Genomic DNA, 17,680 nt, shown 5'->3' with positions numbered 1-17,680 from the left:
TTTTCTCCACCAAGTCTGGACTCTCCCAGCCCTTCAAGAGCCTGATTCTTGCTACCAAAGCGTGGAATCTCTACATTGCTACTTTGAGTGTATACAGACTTTTGCAAAAGGAACCTTTTTTCCTTGAAACATCCTGCTTTCACTTTGCCATAATGCCAATCGTGTAAACTCAGGCTCCAGAACTGGGCAAAGAAGTCAGACCTTTGTACAATAAAACAGCCCAATGAAGTAATTCCTCAACTGCTCTCATTCAACACAAGAAACATTACATTGTTAAAATAATCTGAGTAAAACATTACAAGCCTTACACAGCAAAACTTTAAAACCAATTTTATGTGGTACATAAAGCAATTATAGCTTGTCACTTCGCTAATAATCCAAAAGTCTCTACTTCATTTTGGAAACCATAACGTGCACCTCAAACTATTTCGAATTAAGATTCAGAATACTTCATAGTAAAAGCAACACTTCATGGACTTTGTCATTGCAGACTTTTTGCATCAATTTTATAAAATACTCATTATTGTATATCTAGATAACACTTTTTTCTATTAGCGCCTCACCTCCTTTAGTTACAAAAGCAAACAGCGCAGCATTTCGTGATCTAAATATTCAGACTAATGATTCATCCTTTTCATAGAGCAGAGTAGATCAAATCATACCTTCTTTATATACATTTGTTAAAACATGCATTTGTTGATTTAACTATATTCCTAAAGTATCATTCATCTAGACAATCACCTTTTATGTATTGTTGCTTAACCACATAACAGCGATTCAATGGAATGTGTTTGTTTGAAAAGGAAAAGGCAGACTTTGAGAAATACTGTGTTTTAAGAGCCAAAACTGTTTTGCTCCAGAATTCTTCTGACATTTGCTCAATAAATAACTTAATTACTTACACTCTAATAGACACAAATAGAACTATTTGAAGACTGTGAATGAGAGAATAGTTTATCAGAGCGAGACCCATTCATTTTTAAGACAAAAAATAACCCACTGTTCTGCTTCAATAGCTATCAAGCTTGTATTATTTTATGCTAATATTAACTGCGTGAAGAACCATCAACAAACATCATTAACCATGTATCTACTAGGAATCTTGCAATACTAATGATGTTTTTAAAATTTAAAAAAAAAAAAATTTAAACATTATTTAAAATGTGAAGTACTCAAATAAGTGAGATCACTGTCCTTCTATTTACTTCAACAACTTCTGCTGCCCCTGCTCATTGGAACATGGAAAATTTCCAGTATTTAGACAATAGCATCCTGTAAGCCAGTTTTCGTTGACCTTTAAATCACCATCATTTGCTCTCAATAACGATTAACAAGGACAAAAGTGAAGACTTATTCTTCTTACAGCATATCCTACTCAACTTCCACTTTAATAAAGAAGTCACTTCTGAAAAGAGACACTATCTTCCATTTGTAAAGCTGACCTTATCTGCTGAAAAGAAACTAAGGAAACCACTCAATTCATGTCACTGTGATAGAGCAGTTCCTAACGCAAGGAGCTGCAGCGCTAAGAGATTACAACTCCGAAGGCCGGCAGGCTGATGTGAAAGCGTCCAGGTTGAACTTGGCATACAAGATCGCCAGCGAGCACCCCAGCACAGAGCAGAGCTGTTTCACCCAGGCTTGAGCTGTCTGCATACAGCATTCAGCAACATCTCTGAGACCCACATCCTGAGGGCACAGAGATCACAGCGTCATCGAGGTTGGCTAGGACCACTGGAGATCACCCAGTCCAAGCCCCCTTCCCAAGCAGGGTCAGCTAGAGCAGTTATTTTGCCTTGGCTTCCTCGGAGGTAAAAATTTGGTATGGACCATGAATTTTCCCTAGTTTTTACTAAGGAGTGTTAGCAGTAAAAAGAAAGTAGCTGTTCTAGCGGAGTTTGCTGTTCCTAAGATCAAATGCTGTTTAGCTGGTGCTCCGCTCCAAACATACACAGAAACCTGTTCTTGCTTTCAGTGGAAATCGTATCAGCAGATAGCGATTGAAAATAAGTCTCCAGTATTTTAGGACATAAAGGTGGGCATAACACTCTGAAAAAGTAAAGATCTCAATTTACCACCTGCACATTTTAAGATAAACTCAAACTATCTAATCTTAGGACAAACCCAAACAAGCTTTCACATCACAAGCATTACTTTGAGTGAGAGAAGTAACAAAGAGATAGCAAAGAAGTTATTGTAGCCATTTTTAAATCCTTACAAAATGAACATTTTCTTCCTTAGAAACTTTTACTTTTAATAGAATTGAATATAGGTATAGCATGAGTATTGTTCCCTACAATTACTAAAATAGTAGAAGAGATTAAAAATAATGCAATTTGAGTTGAAAAGCAAGCAATTATTCAGCCTCAGTTATTTCATAGACTATTCTCCTATTGTTCACAGAAAGTACATTCAAATAATTTTCTGCTTCAACTTTAGTTTTAATATTTGACTCAGACATCCTATTCAAACAGGAAAAAAATTATGGGCTTGAGTTTATTGCCTGCTAGAGCATACAGCATCTTCCTCAGGATCTCACAGTGAATCAGTGATCTCTCAGAGCACCATCTGAAGGAGAAACATGAAGTCTTGCTAAGGCAAGATAATCCATATGACTGGATTCTCATATATCCAGATTGTTTTTAATATTCCTGCAAGTTATTTGTTGCAGTGATTAATATGGCTGGTTTACGTGTGCCTCAACTCACCATTATACAGGGGAAGGGCAAGGGCAGCACAGAGAGACCTGCAGGAAAGGTAACTCCCGAGAGAGCAGCAGCAGGAGGCACAGAGGGTACCTGCACTGGTATTCAAAAACCACTTGGCTCTGAAATCAAGTGTCATTTTAAACAGATGAGTCCATCAATGCCAACCAAACTGCCTGAAGGGCAGTGCTGATTGCAGGATCAGGTGCCAGGAAGACAGTGAGAAGATCCCAGCAAAGTCCATATGCATCCACCTCCTCTTTTGTCCCTGTCCTGTTTTGGGCCTGCAACCTTCCTCATGCAAGACCCCGGGCTCAGCCTTCCTGCAGCTGAACCACTGCTGAATGGCCTGGAAACCTAAAGTATTGGAAAATGGGATTCTGAGGAGAGAGAAGGGAGTTCCCACCAGATGTTATTTTGTTCGGCTTCCCATGCCCCAAGAGTGCAAGCCCCGGCACACCGGGGCATTCTCGCCCATTTCGAAGGATGCGAGGGTGTACACATCCACATCCACCCTCCTTCCTCATGCTTTCATCCAGCTGCTGACCTGCTTCTACATTACCCATATCTTAGCCATAAGAAAATATGAATTTTCAGTTTATTGTGATAAATAATGGGAAATTTGAGCAAGATGTATAGCATGAAGCTTTCAGGTAGCTATTTGCACGAAGAAATAGCATTTTAAAGCAAAACATTTGTTATAAAAAGGCACGAAAATTAATTTTCAAATAAACACTGTGTTGTGTTGACTATAACCATTTTCTTTCTACTGTAATCAGCAACGTGGAGAGAACAGCCATAGTTTATTTCTGATCTTAAACCAAAGGTGTCCACCTCTTAAAATGGCACTTAAATGGCATTTGTTAAATATTCACTAACTAAAAAAAACTATTCCACTTGTGCATGAAAATTTATTCTGTTGTTCTGCCCTCACAACCAACAAGCTGGGCTTTGATGGCCACCAGGAAAACCAAGAAGCTTTAACAGCAGATGGGGAATGTCAGGCCCGAGTTAGTGCTTTACAGTAACACAAAGTTTCTCTGCTAACAAGGAATCCTATCACAGAACTGACTTCTCAGGTTAGCAATTTCTTTTTCACCATATGAAGAGAAAAGATTATTGTTTATAAATTCACATGCAAAATGTATAAATCATCGTCTAGTGACAACGTGACTAGTTTTTCATTAAACTTAAATTCCAATTATTTGGAATATCACGTTACTCTCACCATAAGAAGCTAGTCATTATGATTTTTTTAATTGGTATTTTGTTCATTTCCCTTTTGTTCTTATTTTAGTGGTTGGGATCATTGAATAGCTTGATAACATCATTTGACAAATTTCTTACGAAACTTGAAAACTGAAGTAGCTTTAACAATAATGTTTTAATTAGGCTACACAGATCCATAAAAACTTTCTAAAAAACAGAACTAAGCCTGACTACATTCCAAACCAAAGTGTTTAACTTATTGAGACACTCTTCTTTAAAAAGCGTATAATAACAGAAATCTCCTACATTAGAGTCTTACTTAAAATCTGAATAATTTTTAAACACAGATCTTAAGCTAAAATGTTTTAGAAAACTCAGTGGAATGTTACAAGAACTGGTCAAAATATAGATCAATTTAGTTTGAACTCCAGAAAAGTGCTGTGGTAGTAGGTCCTTGGCATAAGAAGGGATCAGCTGTATATCCATCCCACACACAGTTTTTACTGTTTTCTTTTGGCTTCTCGATTTTAACCAATTTGTTACCATTACTGTACCTATAGCAAAGCTACAACAATTTCCATCATTTTAGACCCATATTTTCCATTTTCAAAAATACAAGTAGAAAAATGCAAACAACCTGATCAGCAGCACTATTTCTGCTCTTATTTCCTGTTAAATTTACAACATGCATGAATGTATGAGACAGACAAAATTTTTAGGACTGTGTCCAACAACAGTTTTTAATATGGGAAAAAAGCTGCATGTCCAGCTCTATCTCAGACAGAGAAACCGAGAGGCATACATGATTATTTTTAAGACTCTGTTATCTGATGTTAACAAAGTTCCAACATACCAGTCCTTTTCTGAAATTCACTCATGGAAAAAGTGAGTATTAAAATTTTACCAGCAAAACCCAGGAAAGGTATATTTATATTGTCTATATAATGTGTATTTAATTATATGGAATTGAATTTATTTAAGAACAAACTAGTGATTTTCTGACTCAATTAAAAATTAGTAGAAGCCTTTATCGTAAAATTTGAGAAAAAAATTATACTAGATGGAACCCCAAGGTAACATTTTAAGCATTAAACATCTGGAATGTATCTGGCCCACTGTCATAAAAATTAACTTCAACCTTTAGAGGGAAATGGTCTTCTACTTTCCCTCCTTTTTATATAAATTCAGTCATGACCACATGTAAAGTTTTCATTTTATAAAGTCAGTATCAACATTTTGGGGAAAAATGCAGCATGTAATGATATTGGCTAACACAAGCGGCTAATATTACTGCTAGCCTTTACTATATACCTACATGAAACAAAGCAGCACAGGATATGGAATGGACGTAGCAAGAAGTCATGGAAGCAGTCTTATGGGGTGATGGAGGTATTCAAAAAGCATCACCTACCAGTCACAGTAGAAGTGTTTCTAAAATGTTATTTGTGAGCTTCCTACCTGTTCAAGGGACTCAGAGGCTCAAGTCAAAAAGAGGCACAAGCTTTTCTGAAGACATTGCCATTGAAAGTCTATAGGCCATACATTCAGTCATCTTTCAAAGATAACAGTTTCACTGTAAAGCTTGAATGCAATGTACCAACCACTCATCAAATGACTGAGGTTATGACCATCCTCAAGAAGAATCTCATTTCAGTGCATTCACTGGAGTATTTTTATATTGTATGTGAAGTGGCAAACTGAAAATAGAAATAGGTACATTGCTTGCAGCAAACAGAAATAGGGCAGAATTGAAATCCTTTTGGATATGCTATTTACTTGAGAATCACAAGTCCCCCATGCTTGTATTCTAGTTATTTGTGAATAAACCATTAATTAATTAATTGAACAGAAAGCAAACTGTGTTCTGTGTTTTCGTTTTCAGAAGCAAACATCTACATATCTTGTTTAAGGAGCTCATTCTAGATGGCTAAGGAAAACTCTCAAAGACATACTGTTGCCTAAAACAGGAGCATGAACAACCTGCCATACAGTGCAGCAAACCTGTACATTTGTATGTGCTTACAATAAATCTAAAGAAAAACTCCAGGAGAAAAGCTAAAACAAACAAAAAAATACCCTCTAATATAAGAAAGCTGCCATAATATGGTGAACTTCTGTAAATGGAAATGTGCTGCTGTGTCTCTGTAAGCTACATTAGAGCTTCATCTCAGCAACAGTAAGCTGTTCGCTTAGATGGAACGCTCCTCCAAAGCAGAACTGACTTGCAATGCCACCACTTAACTCAGAGAGCGGTGGTCAGGATGGCAGACACCTCATTAACCTTTCTCCACCCAACAGCAAATTACACTATGTTAATGCTACTCTATGATAGATTTGGTAAAGTTGTTATGACCTGGTCTTTTTATGTTTAAGTTTATTATAATTCACACTGCTGACACTTTTTATTGAACAGCACGCATAAGAAAACAGTTGTATAAAGTCATAAAATTTTGCTAAAAAGGATGAAAATGCCATGCAAGAAATAAGAGCGTTCATTTCTATCCCAAAACTTTTGTCTCTTGCCTTCTCCAGAAGCCTCATATCAACAGAGGCATATGGCTGTCTCAAAAGCAGTGTGTAAAAATTTCCCAGACTAAAAGCATCTAGCAATAGAGAAACACAAGAGAGATTAAAACACACAATCATCCCATTGTTATGCTCTTGAAGGCTGAAAACCTTTATGCCTTCTCTTCACTTTAAATTTTCCTTTTTAATACCTGACTATTTATCTTATTTATTTAGAAAGCTTCTAATCAGAGACAGAAAATGCTGATGTTAGAATATCCAAGCTACTGCAAAGTTAGAGTGATTTTGCTGGGGTTTTTCCTTCCTCTTTCAGACTTCATTAAATACAGTCAGAGCAATAACTGTTGTTTTTTTTTTTTTTAAAAAAGCTACTATATCTTGTACTGGAAATGCAACGAGATAATGTTGGACTGCTGAGTAATGAAAGTATTTTGAACAGAGAAGCTGCTGAATGTGTAAGCAGGGGATTTGGGTGGTGCTGAAGGACGTGCAACAAATGTACAGAAAACGAGAGCTGGAGAAATTCCATTGTAAGCACACTCCTAAATGAAAACATCCTCTGGACATGGGCTGGGATATATACAGAATGAGCTAATAAAGCATTGTAATGTTTCTAAGTCACTGGTGTCTCATCTGAAATACTACTGGCACCTTGTTTTGCAACATTGGGAGATAGCAATGGGAATTACTAGGGACATGGAAAAAACTATCTGCGTAGAGGCTGAGAGCAGGATTCTTCTATCTCTAAGAAGATCTCAATATAAAAAAAACCCACACTAAATGCTTATCAATCACCTGTAATAGTTCACCGCAACATGCTCATGGTGCCTACGGATACATCTCTACTGCTGGTGATACCTATTTGTAAACACACGTAGTAATACCATTTCTTTTTTATCCTATTGATAAGTAAGCACTTTCCCTTCCACAGCATAGCCCTAGGAATGGAGAAAAAGACATACACCTTTTTCTTAGCGCTTCTCAAGCAATGAATTGCAAGTTTAAATAGCACATGGAAGGGCAAGAGGATAGCCTGTGAGTGTAGACACTTCACAACTCCAAGAACAAGAAAAGTGGCTTCTTCCTTTAAGTGCTTTTCCGTATGTAAATGCTCCCTCCTAAGCAATTCCTGCAGTGCTTGCCCTGGGGGAGCATTACCTCCTCTAGGAGGGTTTCAGAATAGCCACTTTCGTAAAAACTGAGAGATTGCCATCTAAAATGCAAAACCAACTCTGTAACTCCTCGGCAACAGCAAGTTCAATATAAATAGCCATTAGTACTGGTGTCTAGTGTGGAAGCACTCAGCAAAGAAGTCACAGCTGCTGCTTAAGTTGGGAACCATCAGCTGACTCCGGTTGTGCAATGAACACTTACTGACAGAAAGCGATTTCATTTTAACTACTTCATAACATCTGTGCAATCATTGTCCCCCTTCTTTGATAAAAGAGAGTCCCTTGGATGTCTCAGCACACCACAAGATAACATATAACTCTTCTAAAAAGACCTTTTTTTTGTCAGTCTAAAAAGCTAAGCATGCCTGACACTGAAGGTGTGCACAACAGGCTCAATAAACAAGCTGGGGCTTCTCCTCCCTTCCTAACCTCTTTTCACCAAAAAACAGACCATTTACTCTCCACAGATAAAGTAGTTTCTAACTTTATACTTTCTGGCTGTATTTGGCTGCACTGAAAGATGTACCTCATCTCCTGCAGCAAATCAGTTGCATTGCTCTAGAGAGAAGCCTAGGAGTAAACTAGCATATGTGTTATAGACAGTGATGTGGAGGCCAGAGTCCTGGAGGAAAACATGGGGCAACTGAGACTGACGGCAGAAACATATTTATTATTACTAAGTATGCTCCCAAAGATTAAAATGATCTGTTCTTTCCCTGAAAGCCATTCCAAACGATGAGAGTTTGAGACACTATGCTGAGAAGCTGACATCAATACACTGAAGATCATTAGCAGCAAAAAGGTTTGAGTCTCCAAGACAAGGGATGCAGATCTTAAAACCAAAGTTATCACCTGCTTTATCATGGAGCCACCAGTATCTGTACTGTGTCTCACTTGACTTTGAGCACTGTCTTAGAGGATCTGACATTACTAGGATCATCCACAAAGGGATTCACACTCTCTGGATAAGAGAATCTGAAAATTCAAGTTGCTGTTCCAAACACTGATGAGTCGCCTGAAGAAATCTTGGACCATCCTGTTTGTTCATGTGGCACAAGCTGTCAGCTGTCACTATTGTCCTAAATGAGTGCTAGGATGGTGCAGAATTCCAGTCCACTGATATGCAAACTATTGTCAACTGCAGGCCACAACTTGGCTGTCCAAAGCCCCTCAGTCCAGAAGGGAGGCAACCCTATCTATCATTTTGCACAAGAAGTAAAGATGAAGTAATATCCATTTGCAGACATGGCGTGGGATTTGATAGTCTGTCCTTGAAAAGGTGTTGAACTAAGGAAAGTTATGGCTCTTTTATTGAAGCAAGTGACTCTTAAAAGGTTTGCTTTGGGGGCCAAATGACGTTGACAATCAGGGGGCTCTATAAATCTGGAAGGTTGACAGAGGCTGTTTCCCGAAGGGAAAATTTTGGTAGATAAATATTGCTTGAATAAAGTAGGACAGAGCCAATGAGTAGACCTCTCCCATACCGTATTACCTGATACTTTAGTGTTGCTCACAAGTCTTTGGCCAAGTCGAGGTGTGAAAACTAAATAAAAATCTCTGCCCTTAAAGTACATTTCATTAAGGAATGTACTACTTCGGGAAATCTGGAAGCTTGTAACCAGAAGGCAATATTGTGGGCTGGCGTAGAGTCAAAATCTCTAAAAACTCAGGAAAAAAGGAAGGGATTGAAGAGTGATGTGGTTAGATATAGGTACAAGTCCTAATTATTGATATGAAACTGTAACTTACCAAAAGAATATTGCTATTTTAAAAAGGCAATGATATAGTTTATTTGCTGAAAAGGATACAGCCTACCTTTTATGTGGTATTGGCACTAGAGAAAAAAGATTAGTCAGAGTAAAGACATTTAACTTGGGATCATGTACTTTCTGTCCAGTCTTCTGCACGTAGATCCACAGAATGGCTGTTTTAACAAACCAGACAAGAAGGGTCTAATAAGCACTGCATTAATAACAGTCACACAAACCCTCCTTCCCATGTGGTGAAAAGCATCAGTAAGAAACATCTTTCTTTCAGAGGACTCTCTCAGTAGGATGCATAGTGAGGAAGAGACTCATCATATGCCAAAACCTATAGAAGTGTAAGTTCCCATTGGCTCAGAGTACAGATGCCCTTGAAAAGATAAATTTGAGTCCTTCAAATCTGTGGAAGAGGGAGAACTTTCTGTTCTAATCTCACACAAGAGATGGTGGAAAAGTGTAAAAAAAATAACAGTACAAACCAAATGAGGACAGGCATCCCCTGCAAATATCCAAGATGGTGTGAAGGAAGTGGAGAAGGAAACAGACAGGTATGGCCCGTATGATAATTTTGGCATTCTTGCACAGAAACCACCAAGGATGGTGGTGTAGAATGGCCCTGAGGCTCGCTAGCAGTCTTCCACAGAAGACTGTGCTAAGAGGGGAAAGAAAATGACCAAACACTAACTGCTGCCAAACATTTTGAGAGAGTCATGTTTTGAGTAGGGATGGCCTCATTTCCTACTGCTCACAGCCCAGATGTACTCCCTCCAGAAAAAACAGAGCGATGCACCATCAAGAGGTAAGAACTTAGGTCTGAAAGCCAGGAATTCCATGCTTGTGATGTGTTTTAGGACAAAGCTTCTTTTATGACCATGATGAAAAGTTCCTAGAGGATTAGCTGCATAAGAAATTATCTGTGCAGCTCATGAGAGTAGGAAGAGGCTAACAATAGGTAAACTCACACAAGACTAAATGAAAGAATAGCTCAAAGCATGACTTCTGTAAATACTATCCTTTCACTATTGCTATAGGTAACAAATACATGCAAGCACCAAGTACATACAAAAAATAACACCACGTGGAGGCCCTTGTATGTCATAATGCTAGGCCAGAACTATATATTCTCAGTTTAGCATAGGATAATCATTCATGATTTCATTCTAAGGTGCAAGTTTAATAAAAAGAAAAAAATTCACACTAGTGAAACTTTTTTTCCAAAATATTACCAAAAGCAATGAATTTAACACAGTTCAAGAGAGACCAGATGACTACATACATATAACCTAAAGAATATCCTAATGTTTTCAAAATCAAGATATAACTTTTTTTCATTCAACTATTTCTTAGAATGAGAAATCGGCTTAACACTTACAGAGCACTCTAAGACCAAAATGAGGCCAACTAACATCTATACAAGATTCTCACACCTTCCTCTGCAGCAGCATTACTGGCTGCTGACAGACCAAGTTGAATACACCTTGGGAACAATCCAGTGTAGTGTGTTTCTAGAAGACAGTCTAGGAGAAGAGAGGAATTCAACACTCTTGCGCTGTGCCAATTCTCCTTTTCCAACTTTTCAGAGCAGGGCAAATGTTATGCTAGGAGAATCTATTAGCCTTACTTTTGAGCCGAGGAAGCAACAGCATGCTAAGCTAAGTTTCAGCTTGATGAAGGTAACAGAGCAGATCAGACTCATGCCAAAGAGTAGAATTACTGGGTGTCACAAGATGTCATGGTGCTTGAATTCAATGGAAAGGCTATACAAAAAACAAGATGAAAAGCTGCCTGGAAACTGTCAACCGTTGTCATCTTCACAACAGACAAAAGTGAAATCACAAACCAACATATATTTCAAAAGTGCTTGGTGAGAAGCTGCAACTGCTATCTTCGCCAGGCTTTTGAAGTCAATAAGAGAAAGACTGTCTAAAATTAGAAGCTATGCTAATTCTCTATCGTAATGTTACAGAATAACTTGCCACCTGAGCCATGTTATTAATACACACAACCCACACCAGTGCCTGTTGGAGAATGGAACTCCAACAGGATATTTTCAAAGAAGCATTTTGCCGTATTTTATGTCTTTATTGCAACACATTTTGATTTCAGAGACTGCCCTAATGATCAAGCCCTTACAAGGGATCGCTTAAAAAACCCCACACTTTCTTTTTAACTTTCAGGTGAAAATTCTGCATAGTTTTCAGAGAAAAAATGCTAGGAAAAATAACTGAAACTATTGCTTTATTATATCTTTTAATATAATTTTATGTTACACAATAATCAGCTTTAACTAAATGAAGATACTAAGGTAATTATCCATAGCAACAATCAGATTAATAAAGTCTCTAAAATATACATATACACATATATATATATATATATATATATATATATGTTTTGCCTGGGAAAAAACATCCAGATGTGCTGAAAAAAATCTAAGGGGGCAGTTATACTGGTGAAGAAGTTAGCTCAAATGAATCCAGACCTTCTGGTCTCAATCAAGAAAATACCACATATCCGAGGGTGAGACAGACAGTCACAAAGAAGCACCAGGAACTGAACCGTCTTGGCTCATGTGATCCCGGAGTACTTGACAAGTTTTTGGCCTCCTGTAAGCCAAATCTGGTTTCTGAAGAGACTTGGATGTCATAGGCATCCAATGGAATTAAGAAAAAGAAAAATCCAGACTCCAATGAAAGCCTCATTAAAAACCACACAAAAAATTATGAAATATACCACAGGATCAACCTGCAGGATCAGCCTTATGCTGGCAAACAGACTGCAACTTCTGCTGCCAAGGTCTAACATTTTGTAAGTTCTGACAGAGGAAATAAATATTTCCCTATTCTCTAATTCATTTTCTTTATAAAAAAGGGATACTATCTTGCAGCTGACAATCTCAATATGTAAACATTACTGTGTCAACAAAAACAGAACTCGCACTTGCAGCACTTGCAATCAATAGAGTGCATCTGAACCATTGTAAATGTAAATTTGTTGTATTTATTTACATTGTACATACAATAAATGTAAAAAAATACATTCCCTTTGAGGAATATGAGCAAAGGAACCAATCTCAAATTTGTATGTGCTGAGTCAGTCACGCACCTCAGTAAGGAGGCAATCTGGTATAATATCAGCACTTGCAAACTGAGTATTTAGCATGGTAAATTGCCTTGTGAAAAGCTGGTACTGAAGACTGGTAATAACATTCCAAGTGCTCTCTAAAAATATTAAAAGAGCTAAACCAAACACATTTTAAAAATACTTATTAAAAGTCAATTCAAAATGTAATCTTGCTTAGACTTGGGGTGAATAAGAGACCTCTAGATAAGCTACGTCTAGTCATTTGTGAGGAAGGAAAACAAGAAAAACAGACAGAGTTGAAAGAATTATTACAGAAGAAAACTTCCATGAGAACACTTTTTTGCTGAACAAGATCTGCTTCTATATTAAAAAAAAAAAAAAAAAAAAAAGAAAAATTACTGCAAAGATAAGGCTGACATACTTTGCCTTTTAAGAGACTGCATCTGCATCTTCAATATGCAGCATCAGTTTCAATATAGCTGCTTTAAAAATGGTTCCTAGTCAGCTTGACAGCGTGTGACTGCATCGGGAAGTTATTTCAGAGGAGCTTTGCCATGCCTGTGTGGCTGCAATAGTTACCAGGGCTTGTTTTGTTCATATTCTGTTTGAAATGGCTTTTCCTTCTAGGAATGGAAATACATAAACAGTCACCTAACATTTTAACAACATCCAAAGTCTTCAGCATAGCAATACTTGGCAATTTTTCCTCCCCTCTCTGAATGCTGAGTTTACACAAGAACCTTAAACTCCTGGGTGTTCTCCGTATGATGTAAAAAGTTGATTTTGGATTCTTAGAGGAAATTTCCATTGAACTTTCCCATATTTATTCTTTTTGGATGAATAAAGCAACTGAAAGAACTGTTATATTTTAGAAATCCATTTCTAGAAATAGATTGTTTCTTGGTAAGTCAGCAAAAATTGTCATATGTATGTACACTTTGTGCAACTGAAGACTTTTCTACTTTACGAATTTATTTTTAAATGGTCGATAGAAACTCTGCACCAAAAAGTGACCTAGTAGAGATTCTGAGATAATGCTTTTAGTGATAGCATGATCACTGCAATAAAACTACAACTCCTCTACATTCCCAGCATAAGCCTTTAAAGCTTTTATCTGTACAGGTCCAAATTCCTTCTCTGACCCACTCCCTGGAGGAGCCTCCTTCTTCCCTCATCCTCCGCAATGGTTGTGAAGAAGACCAGAGAGACTGGTCTTTTAAATTATGTTTCTGTAACTATGTGGTGTAGGTAGGTGCATGTTACAGATCTGCTATCAGATATGTACTCTTTATTTCTAGAATAACACTCTTATTCATTAAACTGGTGGATTTTAAGCTGAATATTCACAGTGAGTAATGCAATTTTGAGTTTTAATTTTACAAACAAATGTCAAGTATCCAGACGAGCTTCAAACCAGTGAGTGAAGTTACTTTGCAGCTGGTTCTCTTGAGAAATGTTGCTTAATCAGACGGTCTGCCCGTCAGCCACGAATGTTTATTCTATAATTGCAAAATACTGCTTCAGAATGAAAAACAGCTCGCCTGAGCCACAGTGTCCTTCTATAACTGTAAGCACATCATGTGAGCCCATACAGTCTTCTAAAAACGTGTAAGGGAGTCACAGAAGATGATCTCATTTAATGATCTCATGAGACACCTATTTTTTAACTCTAAATTAATTTTCATTATTCCTTGCCTGAAGGCATAACTTGTGAGCCAGGGGCTTCAAACTCACTTCATAACATAAAGAAATCTAACTGAATATAAAAAAAATCTTACAGATTTAAACTGAATAATAAGACATTGCCTTGCAACTTCCAGTGTGATAAATATGATCTGGGTAATTTTTAACTTATTTACCTATATAAACAAGTCTCTTTCTAATAGGATCTTTGTTTAACTATGAAATATCAAATATTTTCTGTGCTGCGGGAGGAGACAGTAATAAAAATATTCTGAAATAAAAAAACGTTCTGAAAGAAAAACATTCATTTATCAGTAAAGACATCATTTAGATATGAGTCAGCAAAAAACAGATACACACAGGTCTTACAGATAAGACTTTTTTTCCTTAAGGTATGCTAAGTTCATATGCTAAGTTTTTTCCTGAACTGTAACAACTGAAAAAAAAAAAAAAATCAACTAATAAAAAACATGGGAATGTATAGACTGGACTAAATTTTTTATCTTTTACTTCTTTTCTCCTTCTGTATGTTAAATTAAATATTTATTTTTTCTTCCCTGTGAGTTCAACTCACGGAGGGTGCCGCTTATGAGGGATGCTGGTATATAACACTTAATGCTGAATGAGTCACAGTCTAGAATATAATTTCAAACCAAATGAAATTGATTGCTTTACACAGTTGGTTTTGGAATAATTTAGAAAAAGTTTTTTCTTAGGAAAAAAAACCAGATCTCTAACAGACCACAGTGGAAGATCACAAAGGATAGGTATTTCTTAAGCAGCAAAGAGTCTGTCAAAGGGGAAACTCTTTACAGTCCTTTACTCCGAGACCTCTAATGAACACTGGCATCAGCTGGGTGGTAGGGGAAGATGAAAGCAGGTAGTGAAATAATGTGAACCTAACAGTTGGGAATTTCACGGAGAAGAGTAAGTATCTGACTTGGCAGATGATATTTTGTTTGTAAGAAAGAAAAATATTTATGAGATCCTTATTAGGCAGAAGAAGATTGTACATGGTTTTCAGCCATCTTTACTTAAATGAGGCATTAAAACACTTATTTGAAAGTAGTGAGGCAATTCAGCAGGACTAGAAATAAAACAGACTTTTATAAATATCTTATACATCTCCTCAGACAGTCAGTTACATATATAAAGCACACATGTAGTTGGGGAAGCAGCAGACAGATGAATATAGCCAAGGCTGACTTCAGTAGCTCAAGAATACAACAACTGAATACCAAAAGACACATCAGTTAAAACATGATTTAATATTGTTTAAAATATCAGTCATTCATTAGCAGTTCAACTGGAGTGAAAAGCAGTGTGAAATGCCAAATTATGGTATGTCCTATGAAGCTATATATTTTTTAAGTTAAATGATAAGGGAAATAAATTATCTAAGTAGCATAATCTGCCTTAAATTTGCTCATTTTCAATAAGGAAATGAACACTTTTTTGGGAGAAAAAAATCAGACTTCATTCCAATATTGGTAAATAAAATCATACTTCTAAAAGCATACAAATATGAGGATGCTCAACAAGCACTTGGATCATCACTGTCACTGTTCAGAATAGCTAAAGGTATCATCAGAATGGAAGTTTGCTATCCATGTGCCAGAATAACAAGCTTTTTAAAGTAGAACAGAGGAAAATCCATGGGGAACATAGAAAGTTAGTACTGTGTTATTTATATGCACTGGTAGTTTTATACTGCAGTCATTTGCTAAGTTGAGAAAGTTCAGCTTGCTATTCCAAAGCCTGCACAATGTACGTGTTACTGCTATTATGCCTTGCTTTTGAAAGCTTTTTATATCGTATTTGAAACTGAAAGGAAAATAAAATGTAAGCTTGTGATGATATACATTAATGATTCAAACAAACCCATAAAGTTTTAAAGTCTACTCAATTCCCATTACAGTAGAGGCTAAAAAGTGGCTTAGTTGCACAGTGGAGAACTCTGAAGTTCTTGTTTCCCAGTATATCTGTTCTAACTGCACGTCTATAGTGTAATTTGTTTCAAGTTAACTATACAGATCCATAAATTTATTAGTGACAGAGGGACATGAACTAGGATTTTAGTCTTCATACCTAGAGGAGAAAAATTTAGGGCATCTTTCTAAGTCCTCTGCAGATAAAAATTCCACCAAATGAAAAAAAAGGCAAAAATTTGAAATGTTTCCTCTCCCTGTCCCTACCTCCTAAATCAGTTTTTTTCGCCATGTCTTGAGTGTGCATAGGATCAGACTGAAGAATGGAGTTCAGGAGTCTGAAAATCTCTAAGTGGGACTGGTGGGTTGTTTCAATTGCTGTTGCAAGCTGTGTCTCACCAGTTGCAGACTAACACTCAGCTGAACTGCTGTCTAATTAAACAGGGCTTTTTTCTGCACAGATGCTCCACAGGTCTGAGGAGAAACTGAAGAGTACATGCATGGGTAGAGGTGCTCCTTGTGCAATACCCTATACAGCAATGGATATCAAAACAAGGGGCAATGAGACCAGCTAGGCAAAGACTTAATTTCCAGACACGTTTAGCACTTTCTGGAAGGCCAATAAAATCACCGTAGTGGCAAATGCTGAGGGGAAAAAAGGAGATGACTTCTCTTGCCAGGGGAGGCACCTAAAAGCCACAGATCATTAAACAGGTTTAAGTAAGCATTCTTGAGGTCTTTTTGAAGTTTTTAATGGGTATAGACGTGGGAATTCTTGTTTTCTGCAGTTGGCCAGATGGTCCTGACTCATTCTGTCAGTTACAAGGCCAAAATGATTTTCACATTAACAACAACAAAACATTGAAGCCATAAGTCTTCTCCCTCAAATACCTCCTGCTGAAGAATTTGTGAGCAGTCATTTGTTCCCTTTAATCTTGCAAGCTTCTTATTTTTGATCAATGCCTTGACTGTAAAAAAACTATTTCTGTTAACAGAGCTATGCACATACAGCTCATTTGTCTCTGCCAGAAAATTGTATAGAAAGCTCCAAAGTGTAGTTCCAGTTTGCACTTGAAGGCACTGGTATACACAAGGTTCTCAAACAGCAACCACCATAAATCTCAAACTCTGTGGACTGATGTTCAAGGGGCAGAGGGAAACAGAAGCATCTATCATTCTTTCATACCACTTCCCCAACACTCTATGAATACAGATACCACATACAGAAAAAAAGCACTCCAGTAACCAACCTATGAAACAACAAATTATTAAGCAGTGAGACAGGTGCTTTGATGATTATTGATTATTTTTAAAATGTCTTTAGCACATATATAATGCATCTTTCATTTGTATACATACCATTTTTATATATCTATGTATAAAATACCTATAAGATAAATATTTATATAGGTACAAGCCTATGACCTTCAGGTTGCTAAGACAAATCTAAGACTACAGAGCCATTCTTCTCTGGTCTTGTAACATGCAGCTAGGATTCCAAAAAAGTCAGTTAATGAGATTTAAAATGTTCCCATGTTTTAATACCATTAAAACAACCATTGGCCCTCTTAATGCAATACAAATTATTGTTTAATGTAGACCAAAAGTGT

General features: G+C 37.0%; 1 protein-coding gene across 1 annotated transcript in view; it reads right to left on the bottom strand.

The window, feature by feature from the left end:
* ME1 (malic enzyme 1) overlaps window positions 1-17,680 on the bottom strand; it is a 190,768-nt gene that overhangs the window by 115,736 nt on the left and 57,352 nt on the right. The window lies entirely within an intron of this gene.

This window comes from Nipponia nippon, unplaced genomic scaffold, assembly GCF_047370975.1.
Source record: "Nipponia nippon isolate SJK-2023a ecotype South Korea unplaced genomic scaffold, ASM4737097v1 scaffold_4, whole genome shotgun sequence".
In the NCBI taxonomy this organism is placed as follows: Eukaryota; Metazoa; Chordata; class Aves; order Pelecaniformes; family Threskiornithidae; genus Nipponia; species Nipponia nippon.
The sequence above is the reverse complement of the archived record's forward strand: the minus strand, read 5'-3'. Positions and strand labels throughout refer to the sequence as shown.